This window comes from Elaeis guineensis, chromosome 4 (genome assembly GCF_000442705.2).
Source record: "Elaeis guineensis isolate ETL-2024a chromosome 4, EG11, whole genome shotgun sequence".
Lineage (NCBI taxonomy): Eukaryota > Viridiplantae > Streptophyta > Magnoliopsida > Arecales > Arecaceae > Elaeis > Elaeis guineensis.
This window is the reverse complement of record NC_025996.2, coordinates 23,225,446-23,248,280: the sequence shown is the minus strand read 5'-3', so window position 1 is coordinate 23,248,280 and position 22,835 is coordinate 23,225,446. Positions and strand designations below refer to the sequence as shown.

General features: G+C 46.8%; 1 pseudogene; it reads left to right on the top strand.

The window, feature by feature from the left end:
- Positions 1–20,834, top strand: part of LOC105043545 (DEAD-box ATP-dependent RNA helicase 7-like) — a 28,040-nt pseudogene extending 7,206 nt beyond the window's left edge.
- Positions 20,835–22,835: the final 2,001 nt, after the last annotated feature.

Genomic DNA, 22,835 nt, shown 5'->3' with positions numbered 1-22,835 from the left:
ACAAAGTAATTCGGTTCTTGTCATGTTGTAATTCATTCACTGTCAAGCATTACCTCTATCCTGTGAATTTAGTTCTTCCTGTCATCTACTATACATCCAGTCATATGCATTCAAGTTTTTAAAATAATCTCTTTTTTGTTAATTTTAAACTATCCTCTTTAGTCACCATCTCACATGCAAAATCTACTAGTTTCCTTTTTCAATCTGATGCATTTGTAATGTCCTGATAGTGATATTCTTGTATTTTGGTTTTTTTTCCCCTCCTTTTGTTGCAAGCTATGCTTCATGCTTGCCTTTCTGTGTTCTCTATAGCATTTGAAGGAAATCTTTATTAATTTATTTTTTCTTCATCAACATGCAATGATCGAATGGACACCTTTGGCATGATTATATGTTGAACAAAGCATACTAGTACGATTAAGAGGGCTGGTTGTTTTTGATCATTAAAAATCTTTCATTTGTTTGGATTACTAGTTTATTTCTTGAACTTGGCAATTCATTAATCTGCTATTACAGTGATATTGTAATTTTTCCGTGACTTACAGTTATCATATCTCTTCATCTTCTGATGCATTGCTAGTAATTGACATTTATGTGCATATTTCGAGTTCAATAATGAGAAAGTTTGTATGATAGGCTGATTGTATACCTAATTAAGACTCATCTGGTTTATAATCTATGATTTTCTACATACTGTTAACTTAAAAAAATGGTGATTTTTTCTGAATACAATTCAGTATGTGCATATTGCATCCATTAGCATTATTGTCAGCATACTGCATCCCATGGTTCAAATTTAATCTCTTGTAATTACTGTCCACTTATATACAACTTGCAATTTCTCATGGCAAAACCTTGGCTTTTGTGTTACCAATTTTGGAATCATTAGTAGATGGACAACACAAGACATCAAGAAAGACAGGCTATGGAAGGCCTCCATGTGTATTGGTACTTTTGCCAACTAGAGAGCTTGCCAATCAGGTCAGTGAAGAATTTTCTGTGGAAACTGGAATTATATTTTGTTTGCATTGGCAACTATTTCAGATCATTTTGCTTTCAGGTGTATTCAGAGTTTGAAGTTTATGGTGAGGCAGTGGGACTATCTGCATGCCGTGTATATGGAGGTGCTCCTTATCGTCCCCAAGAAACTGCACTGAAACGAGGGGTTGATGTAGTTGTTGGAACACCCGGGAGAATAAAAGTATTCTTCTTTCACAAAAAAAAGAAATCTTCAATGAATTTTCTGGTTCCTTACTGCTCAAAGGTTAATTAACTCATGACTTTTTCCTGGTGATGTGTGTTTATTTCCATGCTCACTTGCTGTAGGATCAGATAGAGAGGGGAATGCTTGACTTGAAGTCACTGAAATTTCGTGTCCTTGACGAAGCTGATGAGATGCTGAATATGGGTTTCGTTGAAGATGTTGAGCTTATCCTTGGTATTGGCCTTTTTTTTCGATAGCTTATAGAAGGATGTTCTGTAGCTAATTAACTGATTGAATTGCAGTCAAGCCGAAATGCCAGTATCAGACACCAAATTACACATTGGTATCAAATATTATAGTACTAAATTGGAAGATAATTAGTTTCTATACTACATTATGCAACTTCTATTTTCATAGTGTTATCTAATGGCACGAGTGGTAGTAATTATTAATGCATCTGAAATGTTGCTGTTAATGATTAGCTATTGTCATACCTGGTTGAAAATATGGATACCAAGATGATTATGCAGCTCTATGTGAAGTGTTATTTGGCTTTCAGCAATGTTCAAATTGTCGACCAGCTTTGTGGTATGTAAAGAACTAGCTTAGGACATGAACAATTCAAGATAAGCATCACAGGCTAGGTGGCTGCATATCAAATGCTTGGAACTAAAGGGGTTCTTTTTAGGAAAGGAGCATCTCCCATGTTGTAAGGGAGTTGAAGAGCTGCATGGTCACTTATATACAAAAAAGTACATATTTATTTGATCAGATGGCAGTACAGTTTTGATGTAGGAGGGAAACATAAGCATAGTGGGATTCAGTTTTTGAATGCTTGATTGGTCATTCTTGCACATCTTTGTGTTACGGACTAAATAGTTGTGGCTTATGATTTTGATTTGACCTTAAGTTCAAGGTGGTCTCTATGTATATATGAAATTCTAATGAAGCTAGTGCATTCTTATAGCTTTGAGTAGGCTGCATGTAAAGCCGAAAGCAGGATTCGATAGGTCAGATTTTGGGATGATCCAAGTTTGATTTATACCTGAATCAGGTCAAAAAATAATTCCAAGCCTGTTCCACTTCCATTTGCACTGGGTGACATTAATTATTTTTTCTGATATTAGAAGTTTTTTTTTTTTTTTGGCTAGACTAGGTCAGTGATAACACAAGCACACTTTTGTGGACATTTTCTAATATTGGATTACTTATTTGTATTATAAACATATCATGCAAGAAACCAGCAATTATAACAAGCATTATGAACAGCCCATTCAACATGAGACTAATTAAAAAGAACATGTAAATTACCGGTTAATGATTAACCATATAAAAGTACTAATAGCATGTTATTTTATTATCATTGTTGGGATATACCGACTGACCTCTGTATACCGACTTACCCTTGGACGGGTCCGACCGACGTCCGACTCTACCGACCGGACCGACGGACGACTTCGACGGCGGCTCTGACGATGACTACCGACAATAGCTGCCGACGATATCCGGCTAAAGATATGTCGGTCGAATAGACTCATACTGTTCCCGACTGGCCAAGCGGCCGAGCTCAAATCACCGACTCACTGTTGGGGGTGGTAGCCGACATCCGACCTCCGCAAGGCACCAGACCAGCCGACGGTGTCTCCGGATCATCACCCGACGTCCCGGCAGTCGATTACCGATATATAGTAGGCCAGCCCACCCAAATGCCATACGACCGCTATGAGCAGTTGTCCTATCAGGGACATGCAGTATGACCGCCCTGAGGCATTGTCCTGCCAAGGACATGGATTAATCCCAATGACTTGACAACCCACGACGATTTAACAGCCCCCGACGATTTGACAGCCCCCGGCGATTTGACAACTCCCCAGTTGTCTACACCATTAATGATGGGACCATACCGCATTCTACTATAAAATGGGGTAAGGCAACAGTCTTGATAAATTTTTGGGGGGAGCAAGCTTTCTCAAGCTCTCTGAGGCGCCTTTAAGCTCTTGAGCTCTCCCTCTCTCTCTTTTCCCCGCTGAGCCCTTGATTTTTCACTGTTGCATAGTCTCCTCTCTGACTTGACCGTTGGAGGGTCCCCGCCGGAGGCATCTCCGGTCTGTGAGGATTTTTCTTGCAGGTGCACAATACCGACGATCGGACGACGGGAGGATTGGCCGCAACAGATTTGGCGTGCTAGGTAGGGGGTATTCGACAGAGGTAAGACAGCGAGCTCCACAGAGCTTAAAAAAAAAACCCTCTCGAGATGACGAAAATCAAGACTCAGCGATCGAGAGCTACCGGATCGGCGAGGCGCTCTTCCCGTCGGGAAGAGGCCTCTCCTTCACCTTCCACAGCGGAGCCCAGCTCTTCGCATCCAGTGGTAACTACGGAGGCACAAATCGCGGTGATCGTGCGGCAAATGATCGTTCTGACGGACGCGGTCAAGAATCTCCAACAGCAACCGACTCGGTTGCCGCAACCGCCGGTAGAACAACCGATGGCGCACCCTATGCCATCCAGAAGTAGCCGCCGATGTCCGCATCAACTTCCGTCTCCTCCTCAAGAGCAGCCGTCTCAGCACTCCCATCGAGAAGGGGCGAGGCGGCCATGGTGCGACACCCACCGATCTCGATGTCCTTCTCCTTCCCAGCTGGAGCGGGCGAGGAAGGAGAAGCGGCCACGGACACCGTCTGCCTCACTCTCAAGTTCATCGGGAGAATCGACCCCTGGGGTTTCACAACACCGACGGTTGACGACTACGAACGTAAGTTCAAAGAAATTGACCGTCGGCTTGCTCAACTCCAGATGGATGGTCAGAAGTCTTCGAACGATGTTGACTTCCGGACCACCCAACCTCTCTCCCGATTTGTCCTCAACGAATCGATCCCTAGTCGGTTCAAGATGCCCCACGTGGAGCCTTACGATGGCTCCACCGACCCAGTTGACCATCTGGAGAGCTACAAGGCTCTCATGACAATTCAAGGGGCAACCGATGCCCTCCTCTGCATCGGCTTCCCCACCATGCTTCGTAAAGCTGTCAGGGCCTGGTACTCCGGCCTCCACTCAGGGAGTATCCACTCCTTCGGGTAGCTCGAGCATTCTTTCGTGGCCTATTTCAGCACCAGTCGGAAACCACCACGAACCTCGGACAGTCTTTTCTCCCTCAAGCAGGGAGAAAACGAGACACTCCGATACTTTGTGGCCCGATTCAACGCGGCCACATTTGAGGTCCGGGACCTCAACGAAGACATGGCTATCTCGGCCATGAAGAGGGGGCTAAGGGGGTCCCAGTTCACGTATTGCTTGGACAAGACCCTCCCCTGGACGTATGCCGAATTGCTGGAGCGCGCGTACAAATGCATGCGCGCAGATGAAGAAGTTTCCGACCGGCGCCTGACCGAGGACGTGGGCCAGAAGGAGAAGCGGAAGAAGAATCGGGCTCCTGCTAAACCCAGCAGGCCCCTAACTGATAGACGGGTCTCGCCCCGACGACGAAGTCCGAGATCGCCTTGACGGTGGAGTCCGAGACCGACGCATCACAGGTATGACTGCTATACTTCTCTCTCTACTCCTCGCGCACAGATCCTGATGGAGATCGAAGGAGCGGAATATCTGTGACGGCCTCCACCTCTGAAGGCAAAAGGCCTTGACCGTAGAAGATAATGCCGGTTCCATCGGGGCCACGATTACACCATCGAGCAATGCATCCAACTCAAGGATGAAATAGAGACCCTCATATGATGAGGGTATCTCGGGAAGTACCGAAGGGACCCACCGGCTCAGCCCCTTTCCGACCAACGACCCCAACCAACTAAAGAGGCAGTGAATAACCAGCCTACCGCTGGAGTCATCAACATGATCTCCAGACGACTGGACCGAGGAACGACTGCTGAAGGGGAGTCGACGAAGAGGCCACGCCAGGACAATGTAATCATCTTCACAGATGAGGATGCTCGGAGAATCCAAACTCCCCATGATGACGCTATTGTTGTCTCGGCGACAATAGCAAACTATGATGTAAAAAGGATTCTTGTTAATAATGGAAGCTCGACTAATATTTTATTTTACTCGATCTTTTTTCGAATACAACTGTCAACCAACCAACTCAGGAGAGTCTCTACGCCCCTAGTGGATTTCGTCGGGAAAGCCATCATGGTGGAAAGAGAAATTACTCTTCCCGTGACAGCTGGGACCGAACCACGACAAAGCACCGTTAATATGACATTCACGGTCGTCCAAGTACCTTCGGCCTACAACGCCATACTTGGAAGACCCAGACTAAACGCCCTCAGGGCGATAGTCTCGACATACTACTTGCTGGTCCGTTTTCCAACTAAAAATGGAGTCGAGGAAATACGCGGGGATCAACAGCTCGTCCGGCGATGCTTCCAAATCTCTACTCAAAGCAATGAATCGAAGGACTCCCTGACGGTCGACAAGCTGGACCAACGGGAAGAGGAGGAGAGGGGTGAACCGGCTGAACAGCTGATTCCCATCCCGATGACAAAGAATCCTGAACAGGTTGTCCGGGTCGGGTCGCAGCTGTCCGACCCGGAGCGACAGTAATTGATAAAGCTGTTGAAAGCTAACGCCGACATATTCGCTTGGTCGGCAGTGGATATGATCGGCATACCCCCGGAAACAATGACTCACCGACTCAACATCCCCCCTGGCGCAAAGCCGGTGAGACAGAAGAAACGGGCTTTCGCCCCCGAAAGACAGAAGGCCATCGACGAGGAAGTGGACAAGCTACTCGAGGCGGGCTTCATCAGAGAAACCACATATCCCGACTGGCTCGCAAATGTCGTCATGGTGAAGAAAGCCAACGGAAAGTGGAGGATCTGTATCGACTACACCGACTTAAATCGGGCCTCCCGAAGGACAGCTTTCCACTACCAAAGATCGACCAACTGGTGGATGCGACGTCCGGTCACCGACTGCTCAGTTTCATGGATGCCTTCGCCGGATATAACCAAATCCGGATGGCGCCCGAGGACGAAGAGCATACGGCCTTCGTGATCGCCAAGGGCCTTTACTGCTACAGAGTGATGTCCTTCGGTCTGAAGAATGCCGGAGCCACTTACCAACGCCTCGTCAATAAGATCTTCAAAGATCAAATCGGGTGCAACATGAAGGTGTACGTGGATGACATGTTGGTGAAGAGTGCGCAGACTTCAGATCATGTCTAAGATTTGGAAGAAACCTTTCGCACTCTTCGGCAACATCGGATGAAGCTAAATCCGACTAAGTGCGCCTTCGGGGTAGCTTCGGAGAAGTTTCTCGGGTTCCTCATTTTCCAGCACAGAATTGAGGCCAACCCCAAGAAGATAAAGGCGATCATCGACATGCGGCACCCGAACACTAAAAAAGAGATGCAGCAGCTCAATGGAAAGATCATCGCGCTCAGCCGATTCATCTCTCGGTTGGCTGAGAGATGCCTTCCGTTCTTCAAAACCCTGAGGCAGATGAAGAACTTCTCTTGGCCGAATGAGTGCCGGCAAGCCTTTGAAGATTTGAAGAAGTACCTGGCTTCTCTGTCCCTGCTTGTAAAGCCAGAGGTCGGAGAAACATTGTATCTTTATTTGGCCACTGCCCTAGAGGCTGTTAGTTCGGTACTCATCCGGGAGAATGAGAACTGAACTCACCAGCCCGTATATTATACCAGCAAAGTACTCCACGGGACTGAAACTCGGTACTCAAGGGCGGAGAAGATGATATTTACCTTAGTCACATCCGCGCAACGACTTCGTCCGTATTTCCAAGCACACACCATCGTGGTCCTCACCGACCAGCCCCTGAGAGCGATCCTCCATCGCCCCAACACATCAGGACGACTGGCGAAATGGGCGGTGAGGCTGAGCGAGTTTGACATTCAATACCGATCACGACCTGCTTTGAAAGCCCAAGTCCTGACTGACTTTATTACAGAATGCCCGACAGTCGACCAAATGTCGGAAGGCGGGAGCTCCAAAGAAGCTGCGACCTCTGAGTATGACCTTGGGTCAACTTGGGTGTTATACATAGATGGAGCTTCCAATGCCCAAGGGAGCGGGGCTGGGTTCCTGCTCACCAACTCGGAGGGAGTGGTTACCGAGTATGCCCTCCGATTCAACTTCAAAGCTTCCAATAATCAAGCCGAGTATGAAGCATTTCTCGCTGGCTTGAGAGTGGTGAAGGAGCTCGGGATCGTCTGCCTCAGAGTCTTCTCCGACTCCCACCTGATTGTGGGGCAAGTCGAAGGCGAATTCGAAGCGCCGGATCCGACCATGGCGAAATATCTCCAGAAGGTGAGAGATCTCGTGGCACACCTCAAGTATTTCGAGATCTCCCATATTCTCAGGTCGGAGAATGCTCGGGCCGATGCACTCTCCAGGCTTGCGACATCTGCCTACAGCACCTTGGGCCGAACTTTTGTGGAGAGTCTCGAGCAACCGAGCATCGACAGAGCTAAGCAGGTACTCCAACTGACGACCGAACCAAACTGGATGGACCCGATCATTCAGTACCTGACTGACGAAATCAGCCCCGAAGATCTCGCGGAAGCCAAGCGACTCTGGTGGGCGGCCTCCCAATATGTAATGATGGACGGACGACTCTACAAAAGGTCGTTCTCCCTTCCTTTGCTACGGTGCCTGAGATCGACGGATGTGGACTACGCACTCAGAGAGATGCATGAAGGGATCTGCGGGAGTCACCTGGGGGGCAAATCCTTGGCCTACAAAGTCCTACGGCAAGGTTACTACTGGCCCACCATGAAGAAAGATGCGGCTGACTTGGTTCGGAGGTGTGAGCCATGTTAGAAGTATGCCAACTTACAACACCGACCTGCCAACCAACTGACTTCCATTGTCGCCCCATAGCCCTTCGCCCAATGGGGGATCGACATACTCGGCCCTTTCCCTCTGACATTTGGCCAAAGAAAGTTTATAGTCGTCATAATCGACTACTTCATCAAGTGGGTGGAGGCCGAACCCTTGGCGCAAATTACCGAGCACAAGATGGAAGATTTGTCCAGAAATCCATCATCTCTAGGTTCGGACTACCGCACACCATCATCACTGACAATGGATGATAGTTCAACAACAATGATTTCAGAGAGTTCGGTGCGAGATTTCATATCATGCACCGGCTGACCTCGGTCGGCCATCCACAGTCCAACGGAGAAGTCGAAGCAACCAACCGAACCATCCTGCATGGGTTGAAGACTCGACTGAATGAAGCCAGAGGCCTCTGGGTCGAAGAGTTGCACTCGATCACGTGGGCATACCAAACGACACCCTGGGTCCCGATCGGGGAATCTCCTTTCAACCTGGCCTATGGGACGGAGGCAATGATTCCACTAGAGATCGGGCTACCATCGATTAGAGTTGAGCAATACTGTGAACCGGACAACTTCGAGTGTCGGAGAGCCGACTTGGACTTCCTACCTGAGCTCCGACGCGAGGCTTAACTCCGCATGGCTTCCTACCGACAAAGAGTGGCCCGATACTACAACGCTAAAGTTAGGCCAAAGTCTTTCAGACCCGGAGACCTGATTTTAAGGAAGGCGGAAGTCTTAAAGCCTCAGGATCAAGGGAAACTATCCCCAAACTGGGAAGGACCCTACAAGATTGCAGACACCTGCAGGCCGGGCGCCTATCGACTTGAAACCCTGGAAGGGACGGTCATTCTCTGGACTTGGAATGCTGACAACCTGAAATTATATTATCAATGAATTCTGTATGCCCCTCTTGCTCGGAATACAATACAATTTCAAAAACTCCAGAGTCTACAAAGTTTGGCTCCCCGCCGAGGGTCGGCCCTCGCCAGAAGTACGAGCCTCGACGTTCCGACTTGGGCCCCACATCTTGTTGGGAATCTACGCCGAGTCTACGATCCTACGCCGAGTCTACGACTCTATGCCGAATCTACGACTCGATCGCCGACCCTACGCCAAGTCTACGACTCTACGCTGAATCTATGACTCGATTGCCGACCCTATGTCGAGTCTACAACTCTACGCCAAGTCTACGACTCTATGTCGAATCTACGGCTCGATCGCCGACGACACATGACTCTTACGAGAACCGTTCTGTCTACACTAACGAAAGGCCAGCACTGGCGATGAAACCTCTTTAAGTTGAAGCTGCGCTCCTTCCACAGTCGACTCTCGAGCAACGCGACTGGCTAACTCGCCGACTTAGTTTTGATTAAGAAAGGCAAAACGCCAAGACAACCGCGACGTACCCGCCCGATCAAGGTCTGGGCAACGGGTATTCGACTTACGACATGCCGACTTGGTTACGACCGGTCGAAGGATATTCGGCTTGCCACCGTTTATCATGCATCGCGACGTACCTGCCCGAACAAAGTCCGAGCAACAGGTATTCGACTTACGACATACTGACTTGATCACGACCGGTCGAAGGATATTCGGCTTGCCATCGTTTATCATACGTCCCGACGTGCACGTCCGACCAAGGGTTGGACAACGGATATTCGACTTGTCATCGTTATCCTATCCGAATACGTCGGACACCATTCGACTATCGAACTCTACGGAATGATCGTGTCGACGAGCTACGTTCGGTGATTGGCCGACACTCGGCCTGACGTACACGCCCGACCAAGGTCCGGGCGGCGGACACTCGACCTTCAATCGATACGGCTCTCAACCATCGATCCTACGCTATCTGTATGACGGTCGGGATGCCGGCCTGCGATCGGGGCTTGCGCTGCCCTTGGCACGGTGCACGCTACTGACTACTTTGATCAGCTATGCTAGATCCTATCGAACGTCCTAATGAGGTATGTCGGAGCTACGACCTATATTCTCAGGGATGGCTCGGCAAATCAAACACATTGAACCGCACACAAGGAAAAGTGTGAAAAGTCTTTGATTTTGTTAAGTTGAAATGACTTATAAAATTGGGTCAAAGTCCGATTACAAAATTAGGACGAAGCCCGACTACAAATGTCAAAGACTAAACAGAAAAAAAAGAGGAATACAAAGAAAACGGAGCAGATACTCCGACTATTCGTTGGAGTCGGCTTCTTGCACCGGGTAGAGTTCGGGAGCAACCGGCGTGCCCGCTCCAGTCGGGGAGGGATCGGAAGTTGGAGCCGCCTCACCTTCGGCAACTCGTTCCGTCGGCAGTGGGTCGGCCTCTTCCTCTGCGGCTTGGTCCTCCGACCCTGGAGGGACGATGCCACTCAGGTCGAGCTCCGGGTGCAAACTCTGAATCGCATCCTGGACGTCCTTGTACCCCACCCGATAGGAGGCGAAGCCGCTCTCGAGGAGCTCCTCCCGGTATTCGTCCGAGCCACGAAAGTCCTCTACCGCCCGGCTCAGCGCCTCCTTGGCCGACTCCGCCTCCGCCTTCGCTATGTCGGCGTCAGCTTGGGCGGAGGACAAGTTCTCCTCGGCCTTAGCCAGGTTCTCCAGGCTAACGCGAAGCTGTTTGCGCTCGGCCTCGAGCTCCCTGACGCGGCCGTCTCGCTCACACCGTAGTCGGTGAACGGAGCGGGTCTTGCGCTGGATCTGCTCGCGAGTCGACTGAAGTTCAGCCTCTGAGGCAGCTAGGCCGTTGGTGAGTCGGGAGATCTCCTCCTCGAGCCTAGCCTCACGGTCGACCGACAACTTCAGCTGGTCCACCAGTGTTGCCTTCTCTGCTTCGGCGATTTCGGCCCGATTCTTCCAGGCCGCCCAGACATCGCCGAACCTCCGGTACCCGACCTCCAGCTCGGACATGCTGTTGATCAGCTGCAAATAGAAAGCCGATCGTCACAAAAATGAAATGATAAAAATAACAATGAAGGGAAAGGAAAAGAAGATCTCACCTGGATCATGGGGTAAAAGGAAGAAAGTATGTCGGACACCGGCCGACCCTTCAGGAGCTCCCGGTCGGCTGGGAGGATGGTTGCCTGACACAACCTCCTAGCCAAATTGTGGTTGGCCAGGGCCGACGCTCCTTCAGGAACCTGGACGTCAGACGACGCAACGCGGCCTGCCGACCTTATGTCGTCCACCGGCGCCATCGGTGCCTTCCCTCGGTCGGTCGCCTAGGCCCGGAGGTCGGAGAGAGACGGGAAGCTCGAACTCGATTGGGTCCCTCCCGAGGGCGCGACGGGGGCCGCCGCAGGTCGTTTGGGCTCACGTGCTTCGGCCCGAACCTCTTCCGTAGGTGGGGGAGCCGACACTCCTTCGGCTGCCCCCTCAACCTCCCCTTCCTCGGACGGCGCCTCGGGTGGCACTACTAGCACCGACGGGGCGATGACCGGCTCGTAGATCGACGCACGTTCGGTGTCGGGCTGCGCTGCCGCCGTTGCAATGTCGGTCGGCGATGATATCTGAGGCCTCTTGGGAGGCCGTGAAGGTTCGGCCCCGGGCGCCGGTCTCTTCCGCGCCGCATGTTGCTGAATGTCAGCGTCTATCAGCCTCACTCTCGGCGGCATGCCTACAATTTCAACAAAAGATCAGCATAAGTCCAAAGACGGATGAAAAAGACAAAAAACAACCGACAGACCGAACTGTACCTAAACAGAGAACCGAACTCAGGCCGGCGTCATACAGAGCTTGCTCGGTGACAAGCTCCCTCTACTTCGGCATCGACACATCCTTCAGTCAGTGAAAATCCTCTTGGTCTCCAGCCTCCATCCGACTGTTTTCGTTTGGCTGAGTCCGAGGGTCGCTCCAGCGGGAAGGAAACCCCCAAGGTAGCAAAGAGGAAGCAAAGAAAAATTGATTCTTCTACCTGTGGATCGACGATGGAAGACCGGTAATGAACGAAAGATCCTTTCGGAGATTGAAAAACCACCACCCTCGGGCTTTCGGATGGGGTCGGAGGACGAAGAACGCCCGAAAGAGGGAGATGTGGGGAAAGGTCGGTAAAAGCCGACACAACAGAGCAAAACTGATTATTAACCGGACTGAGTTCGGCGCCAGTTGCGTCGGGCAAAGCCCGTAATAATCCAAAACATTCCGGACAAACTCCGAAATCGGGAAGCGAAGACCTGCCTGAAGGTCCTCGACATAAAAGGCCACCTGGCCCGGAGGCAGATTGTTAACCCGACCCTCAGCCCCAGGGGCGAAGAGTCCGAACTGCTCCGGGATGCCGTACTGCTCCCTGAGCCGTACGATATTTGCCCCCGAAAGTGAAGAAACCTCCACCTCCGGGGTCGACCGGGAATCGTCGGTCGGATTCCCCGACAGACTTTCTCGAGGAGAGGTTCTAGCCACACGCTAGCCCCAGAAAGGAGAACAAAAAAAAATGACAAAGGAGAAAGGAGGCAAGGAGACAGGAACGGAAAAGCTTTAAGAAGAGTTTTCAAAAGAAGAGGACGGAGACAACTACCTGGAACTGGGAGATAATTCGACAAGGCCTCAGCATCAGAAACAGATTTGCAGCAGAAAGTAAAGTTTTGGATGTAAGTGGCCGCATATATATAAAGCCCTTCGACGGTCGAGATGAAAGTGCATCGAACGAGGGTGTCCCGGATGCCGACACGTGGCAGCGTCTGGGCCCTTCCTCGATCCGACGGTTCGACGCACCTATCCCCAGATCGAGCCACGTCGCCTCCATCTGCATGAACAGTTCCGGTCTAATAGCCTCCTGACACGTGGCGTAAAAATCGCGTCTCGGAATTCATTAACCGACGGCGGTTCGTGTTCCCAAGGTGACGGCGGTTCGCATTCCCAAGGGGACGGCAGTTCTTGTTCTCGAGGAGACGGCGGTTCGCGTTCCCAAGGAGATGGTGGTTCGCATTTTCAATGGGACGTTTGACATCGGATCGTTCGTTGGTACGGTCGTTAGAGTCAGAGCATGACGTGATGGAAAACCACTCCTTTCACCCGACGTCGTCGCCCACGTGAAAATGCTGGCCAACACGACATCCGACTCAGGAGTGGAGGGGGTAACTGTGGGATATACCGACTGATCTTTGTACGCTGACTTACCCTCAGACCGGTCCGACCGACGTCCGACTCTACCGATCGGACCGACAGACGACTCCGACGGCGGCTCTGACGATGACTACCGACGATATCCGACCGAAGATATGTCGGCTGAACAGACTCATACTATTTCCGACCGGTCAAGCGGCCGAGCCCAAATCACCGACTCACTGTCGGGGGTGGTAGCCGACGTCCGACCTCCGCAAGGCACCAGACCAGCCGATGGTGTCTTCGGGTCATCAGCCGACGTCCCGACAGCCGATTACCGACATATAGTCGGCCAGCCCACTCAAACGCCGTACGACCGCTATGAGCAGTTGTCCTGTCAGGGACATGCGGTATGGCCGCCCTGGGGCATTGTCCTGCCAAGGAATAGATTAATCCGAATGACTTGATAACCCACAGTGATTTGACAGCTCTCGATGATTTGACAACTCTTCAGTTGTCTGCACCATTAATGATGGGACCATACCGCATTCTACTATAAAATGGGGTAAGGCGACAGTCTTGGTAAGTTTTTGGGGGGAGCAAGCTTTCTCAAGCTTTCTGAGGCGCCTTTAAGCTCTTGAGCTCTCCCTTTCTCTCTCCCCCCCGCTGAGCCTCTGATTTTCCACTGTTGTTTAGTCTCCTCTCAGACTTGACCATCGGAGGGTCCCCGCCGGAGGCATCTCCGGTCTGTGAGGACTTTTCTTGCAGATGCGTGACACCGGCGATCGGGCGACGGGGAGATTGGCCGCAACAATCATCTAGGAGGGTCTAGCTGCCTAGTGAAAGCCATATCGTATTAGATATGAGTCAATTTGTATTTGAGTCAGGTTTTATCCTATCCATGTCGAGTCCCTGTTAAAACTTTCAGTCCTCACTTAATCCAAATGATTCAAGTTCAAATAGGATTTAATAATTGTTGGGTCGGCTTCAAGTTGGGAGGATTAGATTGGCTTGCAGTCCTAGAGGGGGCCAGCAGGGAGGCTGGGAGGCCTTGTAATTATAGCACAATTTCATACATTAGTCAGTTGCATATATGTTACTAATCTTGGTGATAAGTTCTTTCCCTTTTTTGGTTTGCAGGGAAGGTTGAGGATGTAAGCAAAGTTCAGACGCTCCTCTTTAGTGCCACCTTGCCTGACTGGGTGAAGAAGGTCTTGTTCTCAACCTACACTTGGCAGATTCAAGTATTTTTCATAAAATATATATAGATAAACATATGTATGTCTTTATTATAAACATATATATGTCAAATATGGATGTCACTCTCTTGACATGTCTGATCTACTCCTTACTCTGTCAGATTTCTGCAAGTTTTCTGAAACATAATAAACAAACTGTTGATCTTGTTGCAAATGAGAAATTGAAGGCCAGTGCTAGTGTTAGACATCTTGCTCTTCCCTGTTCTCATGCTGCTAGACGTCAAGTTATTCCAGATGTTATCCATTGCTATAGCCGGTCTGTTACTTCTGTATTCATCTTGTTCTTTTTTCCTTTCTCTGTCTCCCTCCTCTACCAATACAATTTCATAATTTTTCCTTATGAAGTCATTCTGATTCAGTGGAGGTCGTACCATTATTTTCATGGAGACAAAGGAATCTGCATCTGAACTTGCTGGTTTATAATCTGGAGCGCGTGCTTTGCGTGGGGACATAATGCAGGCACAACGTGAAGTAAGTGTCACTGATAATAAAGGGAACATAGGATCAAGTTCTGTGCATGTCCAGAACCTAGTTCATCTTTAACAGAATCAGATCTTCCTCACCATCGATGCTATTTCCAAGAAAACTTTCTGTTCTTAATAGTCAGATATGATTTCATCTAGGTCATTCTTGCTGGATTCAGATCTGGAAGATTCTTGGTTTTGGTGGCCACAAATGTGGCAGCACGGGGCTTGGACATCAACGATGTGCAATTGATTATTCAGGTTTTTTATCCTTTTATTTGAAAACAGATATTCAGAACATATCTTATAGATTTATAGCCCCTAAACTCAATCTATTAACATTGACTTTGTTTATGTTGCAGTGCGAGCCCCCACGTGATGTTGAAGCTTATATTCATCGTTCAGGGAGAACAGGGAGGGCTGGTAAGTTCAGAAACACATGGTCTGTTTTTTTATTGATCACCAGAGGTTGCTATGTTACTAGCGTGATTAATTTTCAGGTAACACTGGAGTTGCTGTCCTACTATATGAAACCAAATATTCATATAGCATATCTCGGATAGAAAGGGAATCTGGTGTTAAGTTCGAGCACATATCTGCTCCTCAACCTGCTGACGTTGCTGAATCTGCTGGTTCTGAAGCCTCTGAAGCTATATTCAATGTATCTGACAGGTGTGTCCTTGTTTTGTTTGTAGAGGATTACCTTTGTAAATTTGAAACTGCTTGTTGCTTATGCCGAAATTCAATCCCTCCTGCAGTGTGATTCCAGCATTCCAGTCACATGCAGAACAACTGCTGAGTTCCTCTGGATTGTCAGCAGTGGATTTACTTGCAAAAGCACTTGCAAAAGCTGCAGTTAGTCCCTTTCCTTTTAAGAAAAATAGATATTATTATGAAGCTTGTGGGGAGTTTTAGTTAATTTCTTCAAGTGGGTTCGATGATCTTTTGTTTGTTTTGCAGGGATACACTGATATTAGGAAGAGATCACTACTTTCATCCATGGAGAATTATGTGACTTTACTCCTTCATGCTGGAAAGCCCATCTACTCACCCTCGTAAACCCTGCATGCCTTAAAATTGTGGATGTTTTTTTTTTTCAATATATATTTTATTTGCATGTGATCAATTTTGCACTGCACCCCACTCTGGAATTTTATTACGCTTGTGTCCCAGAAGCACTTTACACAAGTATTTAACCACTGGAATGGCATTTATAGAGATTCCACATCTCAACATCTGCATATGAATAGTTTCTCCATCTTTCAGACCTGATTCTGTTCTCTGGGTTTTAGGTTTGCTTATAGTATCTTGAGGAGATTCTTGCCTGATGAAAAGGTTGAAGGGGTGAAGGGTCTTTCTCTTACAGCTGATGGAATGGATGCTGTGTTTGATGTGCCTACTGATGATGTGGAGTCGTTCATCGCAGGTGTGCTCATTAGAATCAATCTCTTTGGTTACTAATCTATGATAAATTGATCATATTTAAAGTTGAAACATGCCATGATATGTATTTTTCAAGTAGTGTGACTTCTGAAATTGAAGACCTGACCTACTCCTGCCTCTGGCTTTACTGTTGGTGATGTTCAACCGTGATATGATAGTGCCTTTTACAAGCAGCAAATATTGTGGCAGTCCAGCACTATGAACTTTGGGGAAATGCTTGGCTGGTTTTTGTACAAAAGAATGCAGATACAACTGTCTCGTCTTCACTGTTCCTGTGAAACTATGGTTGTGTTGAAAGAAGTAAAATAAGTCAAAGCATGCAACTTTAGCTGTCAATCATTGTCTTTAGTGAAAAGAGAAACAGTGTAGCAGGATCGCTGTTGTGATTGTGAAATATGATTCTACTCTCTCTAATTTTAACGCTCTTGCATTTGTTCATCTTTGCTTGCAGGTCAAGGGAATGCAAATATGGTGAACATTGAGCTTTTGGAAAAATTGCCTCCTTTGAAAGACAAGGATCAGTCAAGAGCTGGAGGCAGGTATGGAGGATGGGGTAGTTTTGCTGACAGAAGAAGTGGTGGTGGTCGATTTTCTGGTGGTAGTGTAACACCCCGGCCCAAAAAGCCCCAGCCTTACAAAAAAAAAAAAAAAAAAAAGAATGAAGAAGACTCCTGCTGGGAGTCTTCTTCCACCCAAATCACCGGTGGAGAGGTTGAATCCGAGGCAGATTCGACCTCCCCTACATCCTATAAAATCCCCCTCTCCTTCCCTCTAAGGTGAGCACCGGATTTTTCTTTTATTTCTCTCGAATTTTTTTCCGTTGAAGCCGCGGATGTCCTCATCGTGTTCATCTCAAATACTTGCCGGAGACCTCACCGGAGTCGGAGGTAAGCCCTTCTCCTCTTTCCTCTCTTCTTTCCCATCCTTTCTATGGCTTCGTGCACTCCCGCCGGCCTTCGGGATCACCGAAAAATTCATGAATAAAATGACCCTGTTTTTACTCTGTTTCGGCCGAACTCTTCCCTCTCTTTTCCGACCACCGGCGCCGCCGGTTGCGGCATCCCATTCCCGAGATCGAACCCCCATCTCCCTCTCTTCCTTCCCTGAAAATTTCGACCGCCGGCGATCGGCCAATGGCCGGAAATCACGAAGAAAGGGGACGGATCCCCTGTTTTCTGATTTTTTTTCTTTGTTTTTGCCGCCGTCCTCCTCTTCGCCGCCGACCGAACCCCATCGTCGGCCGTTGTCGGATCTCCGGCCAAGCCACCGGAGCCCGAGCCACCGAGGGGGGGGACCTCACGGTCCTCCCCTGTTTCAGCCAAGGGTGGCCGCGGGAAAAGAAAAGAAGAAGAAAGAAGAAGAAGAAGAGAAGAAGAAGAAGAAAGGAAAAAGAAAAAGGAAAAAGAAAAGAAAAAGGAAAAAGAGAAAGAGAAAAATAAAAATAAAAATAAAATAAAATAAAATAAAAAGAAGAAGAAGGAGAGAATTTTCCTCTCTCTCCTTTCTCTCTCTTTTCTCTCTCCTCTCTCTACCTTCTCTCTCTACATTTTCTCTCTCTAGATTCTCTCTCTAGACTTTTCTCTCTCTTTACGGATTATCTCTCTAGGATCTTGTCTTCCTTTCTGATTTCATCATGAACCCTAGAATAAACTTGAAGATGAAAATAAGATGATCCGAGGTTGCTCCGAAATTCATGCAGTAGGTCTGATTCCAGTCTGATCCTATTCGAAATTTGTAACACTTAATTCATATTGAGTCACCCTGATAGGACCTCTGATGATCTCGATCATGAGTGCCTCATCGGAAGGATATGAAGATTTCTCTCTCCACTTTCTCTCTCTACTTTCTCTCTCTAGAATTTTTTCTCTCTAGAAGTCTTATGGATCAGTGGAGGATCCAGATACTTAGGTAAATCCTAATTTTGGTTAATCCTAAGAGAGATCTTAGATTTGTGTTATCAGGTCGATTATCGGTAATTTTCTCCATATATGTGATCTTTATATTGATCAGGGTTATGAAGAGATGATTGTCTGCATATGATATCGAGTGGAATATCTTGTTAGAGAAATTCATAAATCAAAGAAGAACATTAATTTCTGTGTTTGGATCAGTCACCGGTAAAGGTAAGAATCCCTGTACATGATCACTATTATATATGCTATTTTACTGTTGGTCTTGCATTATTGGTTTTGCGTTATCGGATTTGAGATCGATGAATTTATTATACCTGAGATACTGTTATTTGATTTTGAGCATGAGTATGTTATGTCAATATATATGTATCAGAGATTGATGGCATGATTATATGGATATGACATATCTGAATTGATCATAATGCAAGACAGAATTGATTGATGAAATCAACACATAATGATTAAATGAAAAGAAAGAGATATATGGTATGGACTAGCCTTGTCATGTGGAACAGCCGGCCAGGAGCTTATGCCTGGGACAGCCCGCCAGGAGCTTATGCCTGGGACAGCCCCCACTGGCTTACAGGTGGATCAGCCGGCCAGGAGCTCATGCCTGGGACAGCCCGCCAGGAGCTTATGCCTGGGACAGCCTCTCACGGGCTTTGGTACGTGGGACAGCCGGCCAGGAGCTCATCCTGGGACAGTCTTGAAAGACTTTTTAAAGTGGATTCGATCCGGATGATGACTGAGGTATAGACTTGGATAGTCCAGAGCCAGAAAGAAAATGTTAAAATCATATGATTATGAAAGGAGAAATGAAAGATAAGATATGAAACAATTGTTGAACAAAAGTGTTTCACCGATTAACATATGATGATGCATCTATTTTGACAAGACAGAAAATTTATGAATGTTTGCATTATTCTGGACATTGAACATGAGATTTTATATTTTATTGCTTATCCTTATTTTCAGACTATATTACTATATCAGTGTGATATGGGAATTCTTACTGGGCTGTAAAGCTCACACCCCTTCATCTTTCTTTTCTTTTCAGAGATACAGGATGTTCATGATTGACCATGACTTAGATTTATGGGTGAGCAGATGGATAGATAGAGTGTTATAGTACCTGATCAGAGAACTGAAGAAATTTAATTTGTACCTATACAAAATTTTATGAATTATATTTGAAATTAATTGTTATGGATTGATAAGATTGTAATGATTTGATTTGGCCTTGCATATTCTTTAGGGCTTGCTCTAAGGAGTGTGCGGCCATCACGTATCCGATCCGGGTGTTGGGTTCGGGTCGTGACAGAATGGTATCAGAGCATAGGTTAGGATCATTAGGGATTATGATATAAGTGATTGGAATATGACAGAATAATATCAGAGCTTAGGTTTAAAATTCCTAAGATTATGAAGTGATATTAAAACTTTATGTAAAGATCAGTAGGATGTGACGGAGTGGCATTTGAGCTTAGAGCTTAGGTTACGTTTATTCGGAGATAATGATACAAGTGATTAGGATATGACAGAACAGTACTAGAACCCAAGTTTAAGGTCACTAGGGATTGTCATATAAATGATATCAAAACTTTGGGGTTATAATCACTAGAGTATGATTGATAATATCAGAGTTTAAGATTTGGATCATTAAAGGTATGATAGAATGATATTAGAGTTTAGGTTATGATCACTAGAAAATATGATTTAAGTGGTATTTGAGTTTAAGGTTATAATTATTTAAAATTGTAATTCTAGTGATATTTAAACTTAGGTTATGATCATAAGGAACATGATAGACATAAAACAAACGATCCGGTAATTAGATTTTGAATCAATAGATATTAAGATAAAATTTATGCATAAGTGGCATATGATATCTATAATAGAATTGACGAGTTATATCTTGGATTTCAATTAGTAGGGTGGCCTGAATATAAGAAGAGTTGACCATGGAAGGAAGCGGGAGGTAAATTTATAAAAATTAAATTTATAAAAATATTAGCGACGTAAATTTTTCATCATAAATAAAATTATTAGCGATAAAAATATTTTCATCGCTATTAATTTAATTATAAATTTTTATAAAAATTAAATTTAAATAATATTAGCGACATAAAGCTTACGTCGTAAATATAGCAATTTCTGACGTAAATTTTTATCGCTAATAAAATATTAATTATTTACAATGAAATATTTTTATCGTTATTAATTTAATATAAAATTTTAATATTTTAAATTTATTAAAAATTTTACTTACGATCAATTTTTTGTTGCTAATATTTTTTTGGTGATCAATATTTCGTCGGAAATAATTCCGTCGCTAATAAATTACACATATAATTTTTAAAAAATAATTTATGAATATATATTTTTAATTTATATTTATAATATTTTTTATAAATTAAAAATAAAAAATAAAAATAAAAATTAACATAATAAATTTATAAATAAATTTTATTATTTTATTATATTAAATTAAAATTATAAAAGATTTGAAATAAAAATAAAAGACTACATAAAGAGGTCGTCAAGTGTCATCTACAGAAGGAGAACGAGTTGGAGAAGGAGAGCACTCGGAAGAGCTCGAACCGATCTGCTGCTGCCTCATCAGCTGTATCATCCGCTCCATCTGTGCCATCTGCTCCATCATTTGGATTTGGAGCAGCTGATACTCGTCGATGCATGTAGCCAACTCGTCAGTTTGATGCTCAATCCACTGTCGATTCTTAGTAGTCTGCCTCTACACCTTCGCCAGCTGAGCATCGCAGGCAGTAGGAATGTCAGTCCTAGACGAGTATGAGGATGAGGGAGCAGTGATCCCATATCCTAGACCCCTAACCGAGCATTGTAGATGCTGTCCTGGGTGCTCGCATCTCCAATGTTCTAGAGCGAGATTTTTTGATGGACCTCGTCCTCACCTCACTACCGGTGGAGACTGATCTGAAACAATAATAAATAAATCATTAATATGATGCTATCTAAATAAAAAAATTAAATTTTATTATATAAAAAGAATAATATTATCACTCGGATCCGCCTCACTCAAACTCATCTCACTGGGACCTGCCAGTGCAGGATCCTCTGATGACGGAGCTGGTGCGGTAGTAAAAATCGATGAAGATGCCTCAACCTCCAAGGTAGACAGCGAACGCAAACATCGTCATCTGTCTCCGGGTGCTATACCTGCAATTCTTGATATATAAATGAATATAATATTAAATAATAATAACAAAAACTATAAGCAGTTGGGCATACAATAAATATAAAATAAATTTATGCAATAAATATAAAATAAATTATAAGCAGTTGAGCATGCAAAATAATATTAATGCAAAATAATAATACGAAATCTAATCATGAAGAATCGATGGTTTTTTATTTTTTTAAAAATATTTTTTACTTAAAAATTATAAATAAATTTTTATTTTTTAAAAAATATTTTTTACCTAAAAATATTTTTTTTAAATAATTTTTTTCGAAACGAGCTTCGGACTCGACCTCCCAAGGCCCCTACTCCCACGGTGCCGATGCCTCACACACCCCGTGCCGTTCGGACTCGGCCCCCATGACCTCCGCTCCCACGGTGCCGACGCCGGCACCGTCACACACCCCATGTCGTCTAGACTCGGCCTCCCACAGCCCCCGCTCCCACGATGCTGGCACTGTCACATATCTAGCGCCGTCCGAATCAGATCCCGATCTGGATCTCAATCCGAATCGAGATCTCGACCCGGATCTCGACCTCAATCCAATTCGGATCGTACTTCAGATTTTATTTTTATTAATCAAATAATAAGATATTTTATTAATATATATTTTTTTTATTTTTTTTCTTTTTTCCTTTCTTTTTTCCCCTCCTCTTTCTCTTTCCTTCCTCCCTCCTCGTCGTCACCCACTCCTCCCCGATCGGCTCCCTTCCCGTTTCATCGCCGGCCATTGGCCGCCCCCTCCCCGGCACCGTCTCCCTTGGCCGACCCCTTCCCCAGCCTCGTGGCACCGACGGCCGCCCATGGCCCCCTCCCCACCCCCATCTCGCCCCTCGCTGCCCATGGACCTCATCCCGCCCCCGTTTTGCCCCCAATCGCCGACTGTCCCCTCTCCAGCCCTGTCTCCGACCCCCGACCCCCTCCCTAGCCCTGTGGCACCGCCTGCCGCCCATGGCCCCTCCCACCCCCGTCTCGCCCCCGGCCACCCATGACCCCATCCTGCCCCCGTTTCGCCCTCGACCGCCGGCCGCCCCCCCCCGACCCGATCTTCGCCCCCGAACCCCCTCCCCGACCCCAAGGCACCGCTGGCCGACCCCCTCCCCTCCCTGCCCTCGACCGCCCTCTGACCCCATCCTGCCCCGTTTCACCCTCGGCCGCCCCCGACCACCTCCCCGCCGACCGACCCCCTCTCTGGCCTCGTGGCACCATCGGCCACCACCAGGCCCCCCCGCAACCCCCTCCGCCCCTCGATGGCCCGATCAACACAGAAAAAAAGGGGGTTCCAAGAACCTTACCTCCGGCAGACAGTGACGGCAATGGCAATGGCGGCGCGGACGACGGACGGCGGCAGCGACAGGCTCACTGACGGGAAGAGAGTGGGGGAGAGCACGGAGAGGGAGAGGGAGAGGGAGAGGGGAGATGGGAGAGTTCAGGGAGAGCATGGAGAGGGAGAGGGGAGAGGGAAAGAAGAGAGGAGAGAGAA